General features: G+C 45.4%; 1 pseudogene; it reads right to left on the minus strand.

The window, feature by feature from the left end:
- Window positions 1-4,546: 4,546 nt before the first annotated feature.
- On the minus strand, window positions 4,547-7,567 carry LOC103117520 (large ribosomal subunit protein uL15m-like; annotated as a pseudogene).
- Between the last annotated feature and the right edge of the window lie 1,734 nt (window positions 7,568-9,301).

Consider the following 9,301-nt stretch of genomic DNA (forward strand, 5'->3'; position numbering starts at 1 on the left):
TCTTGGATGGACCTTGAAAAAATCATGTTGAGTGAAATAAGTCAGAAACAGAAGGATGAATATGGGATGATCTCACTCTCAGGCCGAAGTTGAAAAACAAGATTAGAAAAGAAAACACAAGTCGAACCTGAAATGGAATTGGAGTATTACACCAAAGTAAAAGACTCTGGGGTGGGTGGGTGGGTGGGGAGAATACAGGTCCATGAAAAATGATGAATGAAATAGTGGGGGTTGTATTGCTAAATGGGAATCTGGGGAATGTTATGCATGTAAAAAAAAAAAAAAAAAAGAAGTAGAAACGCAAAGCAGAAATTGACTGAGTTTGGAGTATGGCACCAAAGTAAGAAAGCAGAAGTATACTAGAGTTTGCAGTGAGTACCTCCCTAATACTTCCTCTCCACTTTTCCAAGCTTTGGGTCCATGATTGCTCAACAATTTGTTTGGCTTTGTATGTTAACTCTCTTTTCAGTCACCAGGTTCCAGGTGTCATCAGGATGCCAGACTTCCCTGGATTGAAGACACCACCAATGTGTCCTGGAGCTCAGCTTCCCCAGAGACCCATCCTACTAGGGAAAGAGAGAGGCAGACTATGAGTATGGACCGACCAGTCAACGCCCATGTTCAGCGAGGAAGCAATTACAGAAGCCAGACCTTCTACCTTCTGCAACCCACAATGACCCTGGGTCCATGCTCCCAGAGGGATAGAGAATGGGAAAGCTATCGGGGGAGGGGGTGGGATATGGAGATTGGGCTGTGGGAATTGTGTGGAGTTGTACCCCTACTACCCTATGGTTTTGTTAATTAATCCTTTCTTTAATAAAAAAATAAAAATTAAAAAAATTAAAAAAAAAAAAAGAATTTAGCCTTAAAGTTACTGTTTACCAAACTTTAAACATACACATAAACATGGTCATTAATACACAAGGAGAGAAACCTTTGTTATGAAGACATGTCATTTTAAACACGAATTTAAATCTGTACTGTCTTAGTTGTTGGGGGGGGGGTTCAGCATCCAGAGGTGGCTTCTCGCACAACTTCACTTTTAGGAATTGCAGGTTGCGATCTCTGCGTACTCCAGCCTGTCTGCCTTCAGACCGGACCGGCGGCTGGAGATCTCGTGTGCCCAGTTTTGGCAGGGAGCCCGGGGGTCCGGGAGGCCCGGGATGGTTCCAGAATTTATAGAAAGAGGGCAGGCAGGCCATCTTTGTAGAAGGCGTGAGCCTAGGTGCCCAGGGGTGGCGGCCATGATAGAACGCCGCGGCCCTGCCCCATGGCCCTGCCATGTCTGCTGCCCTGCTCGCAGTGGCCGAGCAGCGTGGAGGGATCACGCGTCCAGTACCCTGCGCCACGCAGTGGAGAGCCGGCTCCTGTGGGCTGGCCTCGGGCTCTTGCGTGTTGGCCCTGGGCTCCAGGGGCTCTTGTGTGCTGGCCTCGGGCTCTTGCGTGTTGGCATAGGGCTCCAGCATGTTGGCATTGGGCTCCTGGGGCTTTTGTGTGCTGGTGTAGGCCTCCTGCAGGCTGCGGGGCTGCGGGGCTGCGGGCGCGGTGTGCGGGGTTGTCTGGGCGCAGCCGGCTGGCTGGCTGTTTAACCAGGTGGAAACGGCAGCTCCGTGCCTCGCCTCCCGCCCGCTGGCTCTTCCCGCTGGCTGTTCTGAGTTCGCCAGAGCGAGTGGAAACCACAGAGTGGTCCAGAGATAAATGTTCCAGAAACAGCAAAACAGTCTCGTGAAGAAAGAGCAGAGGCCTTTGGAGATCTCTTCACAAGCAGAAGAGAAGGCCATAGTACATAGGTAGCCAAATTGTCTTTACTTATCTGAGAGATGCGCAGGTCAGGTTCACGTGGGCGCCATTTGTTGTTAAAATTTCGGACCACTCTGTGGTTTCCACTCGCTCGGGCGAACTCAAAACAGCCAGCGGGAAGAGCCAGCGGGCGAGAGACAAGGCACGGAGCTGCTGTTTCCACCTGGTCAAACAGCCAGCCAGCCGGCTGCGCCCAGACAACCCCGCGCACCGCGCCAGCAACCCCGCAGCCCCGCAGCCCGCAGGAGGCCTACGCCACCATGCAAGAGCCCGATGCCAGCACGCTAGAGCCCGATGCCAACATGCTGGAGCCCGATGCCAACATGCTGGAGCCTGAGGCCAACATGCTAGAGCCCGAGGCCAACATGCAAGAGCCTGAGGCCAGCCCACAGGAGCCGGCTCTCCACCGCGTGGCGCAGGGCACTGGACGCATGATCCCTCCACACTGCTCGGCCACTGCGAACAGGGCAGCAGACATGGCAGGGCCATGGGGCAGGGCCGCGGCGTTCTACCATGGCCACCACTCCTGGGCACCTAGGCTCACGCCTTCTACAAAGATGGCCTGCCTGCCCTCTTTCTATAAATTCTGGAACCATCCCGGGCCTCCCGGACCCCCGGGCTCCCTGCCAAAACTGGGCACACGAGATCTCCAGCCGCCGGTCCGGTCTGAAGGCAGACAAGCTGGAGTACGCAGAGATTTGTGCAGAGATCGCAACCTGCAATTCCTAGAAGTGGAGCTGCTCGGGAATAGAGCTGCGCGGGAAGCCACCTCCAGATGGTGAACCCCCCCCAACAACTAAGACAGTACAGACTTAAATTCGTGTTTAAAATGACATGTCTTCGTAACAAAGGTTTCTCTCCTTGTGTATTAATGACCATGTTTATGTGTACGTTTAAAGTTTGGTAAACAGTAGCTTTAAGGCTAAATTCTTACTAGTCAAAGTTAAATGAAAAAGGTTTTCAATATAATTCTCATAAAGATAAAATTAACTTACATTTAAAGTCTAAGGTAAAAATTAGTTAACAATCAATATATTTTAACTAAGTTGGTCTAAACAAAAGGTTAAATAGACTTGTTGATATGTAAAACACTACCTTCTCTATTAGAAATGGTAGATCGAACAATGGCTATGCTAATTATTCTCATGCCTGAGGTTTCCTCTCTGGCCCACACCTAGGGTGTGTCTCCATCTTGAATGGGTGTGTAAAAGGTTAAAAGACTTTGTTGATATGTAAAAGTCTCAAATTCCTTCTCTATTAGAAACGTTGGATCGTGCAGTAGATATGCTAATAACAAGTTTTGTTTCATAGTAAGTTGCAGCCAGCTGCCTGTGGGACCCTAGGCCATTCCCCGCCCCCATGCTAATGCCCGTCGAGGCAAGTAGCCCCCCAGAGGCAAGAAATGTTTTTTTTTTCAGATATGGCCCCCTCAGGCCTTCCCTTGGCAACATGCTGGTTTTTGTTATATATGTTTCTGTTCACCCCACACCTTTGATACTATAGTCATTTAGTTAAAAAAAAAAAGGGGGAATTGTCGTATGCTTTACATTGGTTTGTTCTAGCCCTCCCCCCCGCCAAGAGAATTGGATCAGTCCAATTAATTTCGCGGGCCTGCTTGGCCCCGCCCCAAGGAACCCAGAGAGAGGGTTCCTGAGTCTGAGAGTTCCTGAGTTAGAGAGTTTCTGGGTTACAGAGTAAGAGAGAGTTCCAGTGTGCCAGAGTTTTCAGAGGGTTCTCCAGTACGAGAGTTCGAGAGTTCCGGAGTCTGACAGAGTTCTCAAGTTCGAGAGTGCCAGAGTTCCTGGGTTCCTGAGTTCCAGAGTAAGAGAGAGAGTGCTTGTGCCGCCGCAAAGAGACAGCAGAGTTCTGTTTGGTGATTAGTTTGTCTTAGTTTGTAAATCGTTGTTCCTGAATAAAAAAATACAGCTTCCCTGCCCAGCCGTTGTCTCCGCGTCTCTGTTACCCGCCGTGAAGCTAGACCGGCCGGCAAGAGCCGTCCGAAATTTTAACAACAAGTTACCTCACCAAGCTGTAATGCCATGGTGTATGTTCAGTCTTGCAATCTGCTTTTAAATAAGTATATAAATTTTAGAAAACTCACTGTATAGAACTAGGCAATCACATACCATTCTTACATTTAGGAGTTTTGAAATTTAATAGAAACTGCTTGTTTCCATAAAACAAGGACAAATCAAAAATAGGAATAGGCTATATTGCTGGTAGGAATGCAAACTGGTGTAGCCATTTTGGAAGACTGTATGGAGAGTCCTTAAATAAAAAAAAATGGGGGTGGGGTGGGCAGTAGCACAGCGGGTTAAGAGCACATGGCATGAAGTGCACAGACTGGCTCAAGGATCCCGGTTCAAGCCCCTAGCTCATTACCTGCAGGAGTGGGGGTTGCTTCCCTCTTTATTTCTGTCTCTATCCAATCAGTAAATAAAGATAATAAAAAGTATAAGGTAACAGGGATATTATTCCACATCTTTCCCACCACCAGAGTTCTGTGTCCACATTCCCTCCATTGGAAACTGCATTTCTCTCAAGACACAGATGTGGATTGACTATTTTTCCTTTTTTTTTCCTTTTTTTTTTCTTACTGCATTTTATTTCTATTTTACATATAAATGAGAAAGAAGATGTGATTATACCAAAAGCCAACCTCAACAACAAAAGAATTACAAATTAAGAAAATGCAATGAGGAATATGTACTTCTTAAGTACTTTTACAGCTCTGCTCTCTTGGAATTCATGAGCTATAATACTTGAGGAGATTCTCATCTGTAGGTTTTAGGATTTTCTTATCTGCCATGTTCACCATCCATCCAGGAGTGAGACCAAAGAAAATCTGCCTTGGGTCCTTCCAAGTACTAAGCATTTTGAAGAGTTCATCTTTTGTGACATCAGGTAAAATATAACCATATTTAAACAAACAAAGAGATCCCTCACAGAATGGGAGAAGATCTTCACATGCCATATATCAGACAAGAAACTAATCACCAAAATATATAAAGAGCTCAGCAAACTTAGCACCAAAAAAGCAAATGACCCCATCCAAAAATGGACAGAGGATATGAACAAAACACTCACCTCAGAGGAGATCCAAAAGGCTAACACACATATGAAAAACTGGTCCAGGTCGCTGATTATCAGAAAAATGCAAGTTAAGACAACATTGAGATACCACCTCACTCCTATAAGAATCACATACATCAAAAAGGACAGCAACAATGCTGGAGAGGTTGTGGGGACAGAGGAACCCTTTTGCGTTGCTGGTGGGAATGTAAATTGGTACAGCCTCTGTGGAGAGCAGTCTGGAAAACTCTCACAAGGCTAGACATGGACCTTCCGTATGATCCAGTAATTCCTCTCCTGGGGTTATATTCCCAGGACTCCATAACACCCAACCAAAAAGAGGTGTGTACTCCTATGTTCATAGCAGCACAATTCATAATAGCTAAAACCTGGAAGCAATCCAGGTGCCCAACAACAGATGAGTGGCTGAGAAAGCTGTGGTATATATATACACAATGGAATACTATACAGCTATCAAGAACAATGAACCCACCTTCTCTGACCCATCTTGGACAGAGCTAGAAGGAATTATGTTAAGTGAGCTAAGTCAGAAAGATAAAGATGAGTATGGGATGATCCCACTCATCAACAGAAGTTGAGAAAGAAGATCTGAAAGGGAAACTAAAAGCAGGTTCTGACTAAATTGAAAGCAGGGCACCAAAGTAAAAACCCTGTGGTGAGGGGGAGGGTGGACATGCGGCTTCCTGGGCCGGTGGGGGGTGGGGGCGGATGGGTGGGATGGGACACAGTCTTTTGGTGGTGGGAATGGTGTTTATGTACACTCCTAGTAAAGTGTAGTCATATAAATCACTAGTTAATTAATATGAGAGGGGGAAAATTAATTGTATGTCTCAAAGTTTTTTTAAAACTTTGTATTTTTACAAAGTTTTAAAAAAAAGGCTGTGTATTTGATATACGGATTCTCTCAAAAGCCTAGACCAAGTAGATCAGAAACAACCAGTGGCACCGCTATATAAGATACTGGGTACTATACAGCAAACCCTAACAAAAGGACTTTTCAAAGTTAACCCAATTACCAAATAATGTGATGGTAACATTAACTATCGATTGTCTTTTTGAACCCTAAGACAGCAGGAACCTCACATCTCCACTATAGAGCCTATATTTCCCCCAGTCCTGGAACCTTAGGATAGGGCCCACTTTCCCGCATGCCTCTCCCAATCCATATCAAATAATATTACATCTGCCAATTGCAACCTAATCAACGCAACGATTGCCACCTCAACATGCTTCAGCTCAGACTGTGTCCAGAGACTTCAGGTGTGGAATGACAACCCTTCAGCTTCATTACTCAGGTGAGACCTTTCCTTTCATAGCATTCTCTAATTCCATCCCAGGTGGATCACTTTCTAACAAAGTCCCAAAACCTAGATATAGACCAGGTTCTATGAGAGAGAGCATATGTTCACACGTATCCATAAACTAGTGCAAAATATATACCTGAAAGCAGAAGTACACTAGAGTTTGCAGTGAGTACCCCCCCAACACTTCCTTTCCACTATTCCAACCTTTGGATTGCTCAACAATTTGTTTGGCTTTGTATGTTAACTCTCTTTTCAATCACCAGGTTTCAGATGCCACCAGGATGCTGGCCAGGCTTCCCTGGATTGAAGACCCCACCAATATGTCCTGGAGCTCCGCTTCCCCAGAGACCCACCCTACTAGGGAAAGAGAGAGGCAGACTGCGAGTATGGACTGACCAGTCAACGCCCATGTTCAGCGGGGAAGCAATTACAGAATCCAGACCTTCCACCTTCTGCAACCCACAATGACCCTGGGTCCATGCTCCCAGAGGGCTAGAGAATGGGAAAGCTATCAGGAGAGGGGATGGGATATGGAGATTGGGTGGTGGGAACTGTGTGGAGTTGTACCCCTCCTACCCTATGGTTTTATTAATTTATCCTTTATTAAATAAAAAATAAATTAAAAAAATATATATAACCATATTTCTTGGCAAGTTCAAGTCTTGCTTCAGGATATTTGCCAGGATCAGCCAGGTAGCCACTATTCTTCGTATGAGTGTAATACGGGATCAATTCTTCTGGATGAAGCATTCATTTGGGAATGGGTTGTCCACACAGAAAGAATGAAATAGGTTTGCATAAAATGTCCACACTTCTCAGATCATAGAAGGCTGTAGTGATAGTGACAACACCACCATTTTTCTCAGTTTCAGCAATGGCTACCTCTGAAGCCAACTGTACTTCGATATTAACTTTTGCCTAAATATATCAGCACCCTCCTCCCTCCTCTACCATCTGGACACCATAGTCCCTTTTAAGAGGCTGGATGCTCACACCTCTCCCATTGACAAGCTGGGTTAAGTCAATAGGCTAAGTAGGATCAACTCCACCCAAATCAATAAGAGACTGCTGTCAATGAAGACTCAAAGGCTGATACTGGCATCCGAAGCTATGTCCCTCATTAAACCCATATTTTGGGATTCGGATGTAAAATAGAGTCTGACCTCCCTCAAAGCCCAGTCAGGGGCAGGTTCCTCTCTGTCGCTCTCCCCTTCACAGCCAGTTCTCTGTCTACCTCTCCTTCGACCTCTTGGTCGTCTTTCCTGTTTCCTGGACCCCGGATTCAACTTTAAGTTGGCCAGGCTCACACGAGGCAAAGCCCGGAGCAGGTCCAAGGCCCGGGACCTGCCGCCCTCCATGAGAGCCACCATGACTCCCAGAACCCAGCAGCTCCAAGGGCACGCTGAGCCTATGGTGGCCTGTGCTTTTTGACTATTATTTCTATAACTATCTATATTTTTATATATTTTCCCATCATTTCTATGGTCCTGCATTTTCTTCCCTTCGTGTCCTCCTTTTTTTTTTCCCCTTCTCTCTCCAAGTTCTGATGGAATTGGAGTTTAGAGCCCTCTGGTCATCTTCCCCTAACATTTACCCTTCTGGGAATATGGATCAAAATTCTTTATGGGATGCAAAAGGTGGAAGGTCTAGTTTCTGTAATTGCTTCTTTGCTGGAAATAGGTGTGGACAAGTTGATCCATACCCTCTGTACTATGAATCTACTGCTCCTGAAGCCATTTTTTCATAGGACAGAGAGAAATTGAGAGGGGTGGGGAAGATAGAGAGGGACAGAGAGAGGGGGCTGGAACTGGGATCCTTGAGAGGGTCCTTATGCTTTGTACTATGTGCACTTAACCTGGTATGCCACTGCCTCCCAGCCCCATTTCTAACTTACTCTAGTGACATTTATATATTTTTATTAGTGATTTAATATTGATTTACAAAATTGTAAGATAAGAGGGGTATAATTCCATACAGTTCTTACCACCAGAATTCTGTGTTCCATCTTCTGTACTAGAAACTGCAGCAGTTCTCCCAAGGTCACTGATATAGTGAATCTATAACTTTCTTTCTATATCTACATAAATATTCCTCCCCCCATTTTTTCAGTTGTCCTGCCTTCACTCCATGTCTAGTTCACCCCTACATCTATTACGATTTTCAAGTGTGTTTCCTTTTTTACTCTTCTCTCTCAGAGAAGTGAAACCATCTCAGTAGTTATTTCTTTACCTGAAAATATCACTGAGTATGAGAATTCTGAGATGGGAACTCTTCCCACATTTTGTTGAAGACTTATTTATTTACTTATTTACTTATTTATTTATCTCCAGGGTTACTGCTGAGCTCAGTGCCAGCACTACAAATCCACCACTCCTGGTGGTCATTTTTTCTTTTTCTTTTTTTCTTTTCTTCATTTTATTTGATTTGACAGAGAGAAGTTGAGAGGGAGGGGGAAATAGAGAGGGAGAGAGAAAGATAAATACCCAGAGACCTGCTTCACCACTTGTGAAGCCTCTTCCCAACAGATGGGATGCAGGGGCTCCAACCTGGGTCCTTGCACATGGTGCTATGTGTGCTAACCGGATATGCCACTGCCTGGCCCCCTTGAAGTTTTATTTATTTACTTATTATTTTTTCTTTTTTGTATATTTATTTATTTATTCCCTTTTGTTGCCTTTGCTGTTTTATTGTTGTAGTTATTATTGTTGTTGTTATTGATGTCACCGTTGTTTGATAGGACAGAGAGAAATGGAGAGAGGAGGGGAAGACAGAGAGGGGGAGAGAAAGACAGACACCTGCAGACCTGCTTCACCACCTGCGAAGCGACTCCCCTGCAGGTGGGGAACTGGGTGCTCGAACCCGGATCCTAACACTGGTCCTTGCGCTGTTATTTATTAATTTTTGCCACCAAGGTTACCACTGAGGTTTGGTGTCTACACAACTCCATTGTTGTCAACAGCTATTTCTTTTTATAGATGGAGGGGGGCAGAGAAAGAGAAGGAGGGAGGGAGGAAGAGGGAGAGAGAGATGGAGGAAACAAGACACCAAATTACTTCTTTACCGTCCATTCATGAAGTTCCCTTGGAGGGTGGGGGGCAGGGATG

This window comes from Erinaceus europaeus, unplaced genomic scaffold (genome assembly GCF_950295315.1).
Source record: "Erinaceus europaeus unplaced genomic scaffold, mEriEur2.1 scaffold_198, whole genome shotgun sequence".
NCBI lineage: Eukaryota > Metazoa > Chordata > Mammalia > Eulipotyphla > Erinaceidae > Erinaceus > Erinaceus europaeus.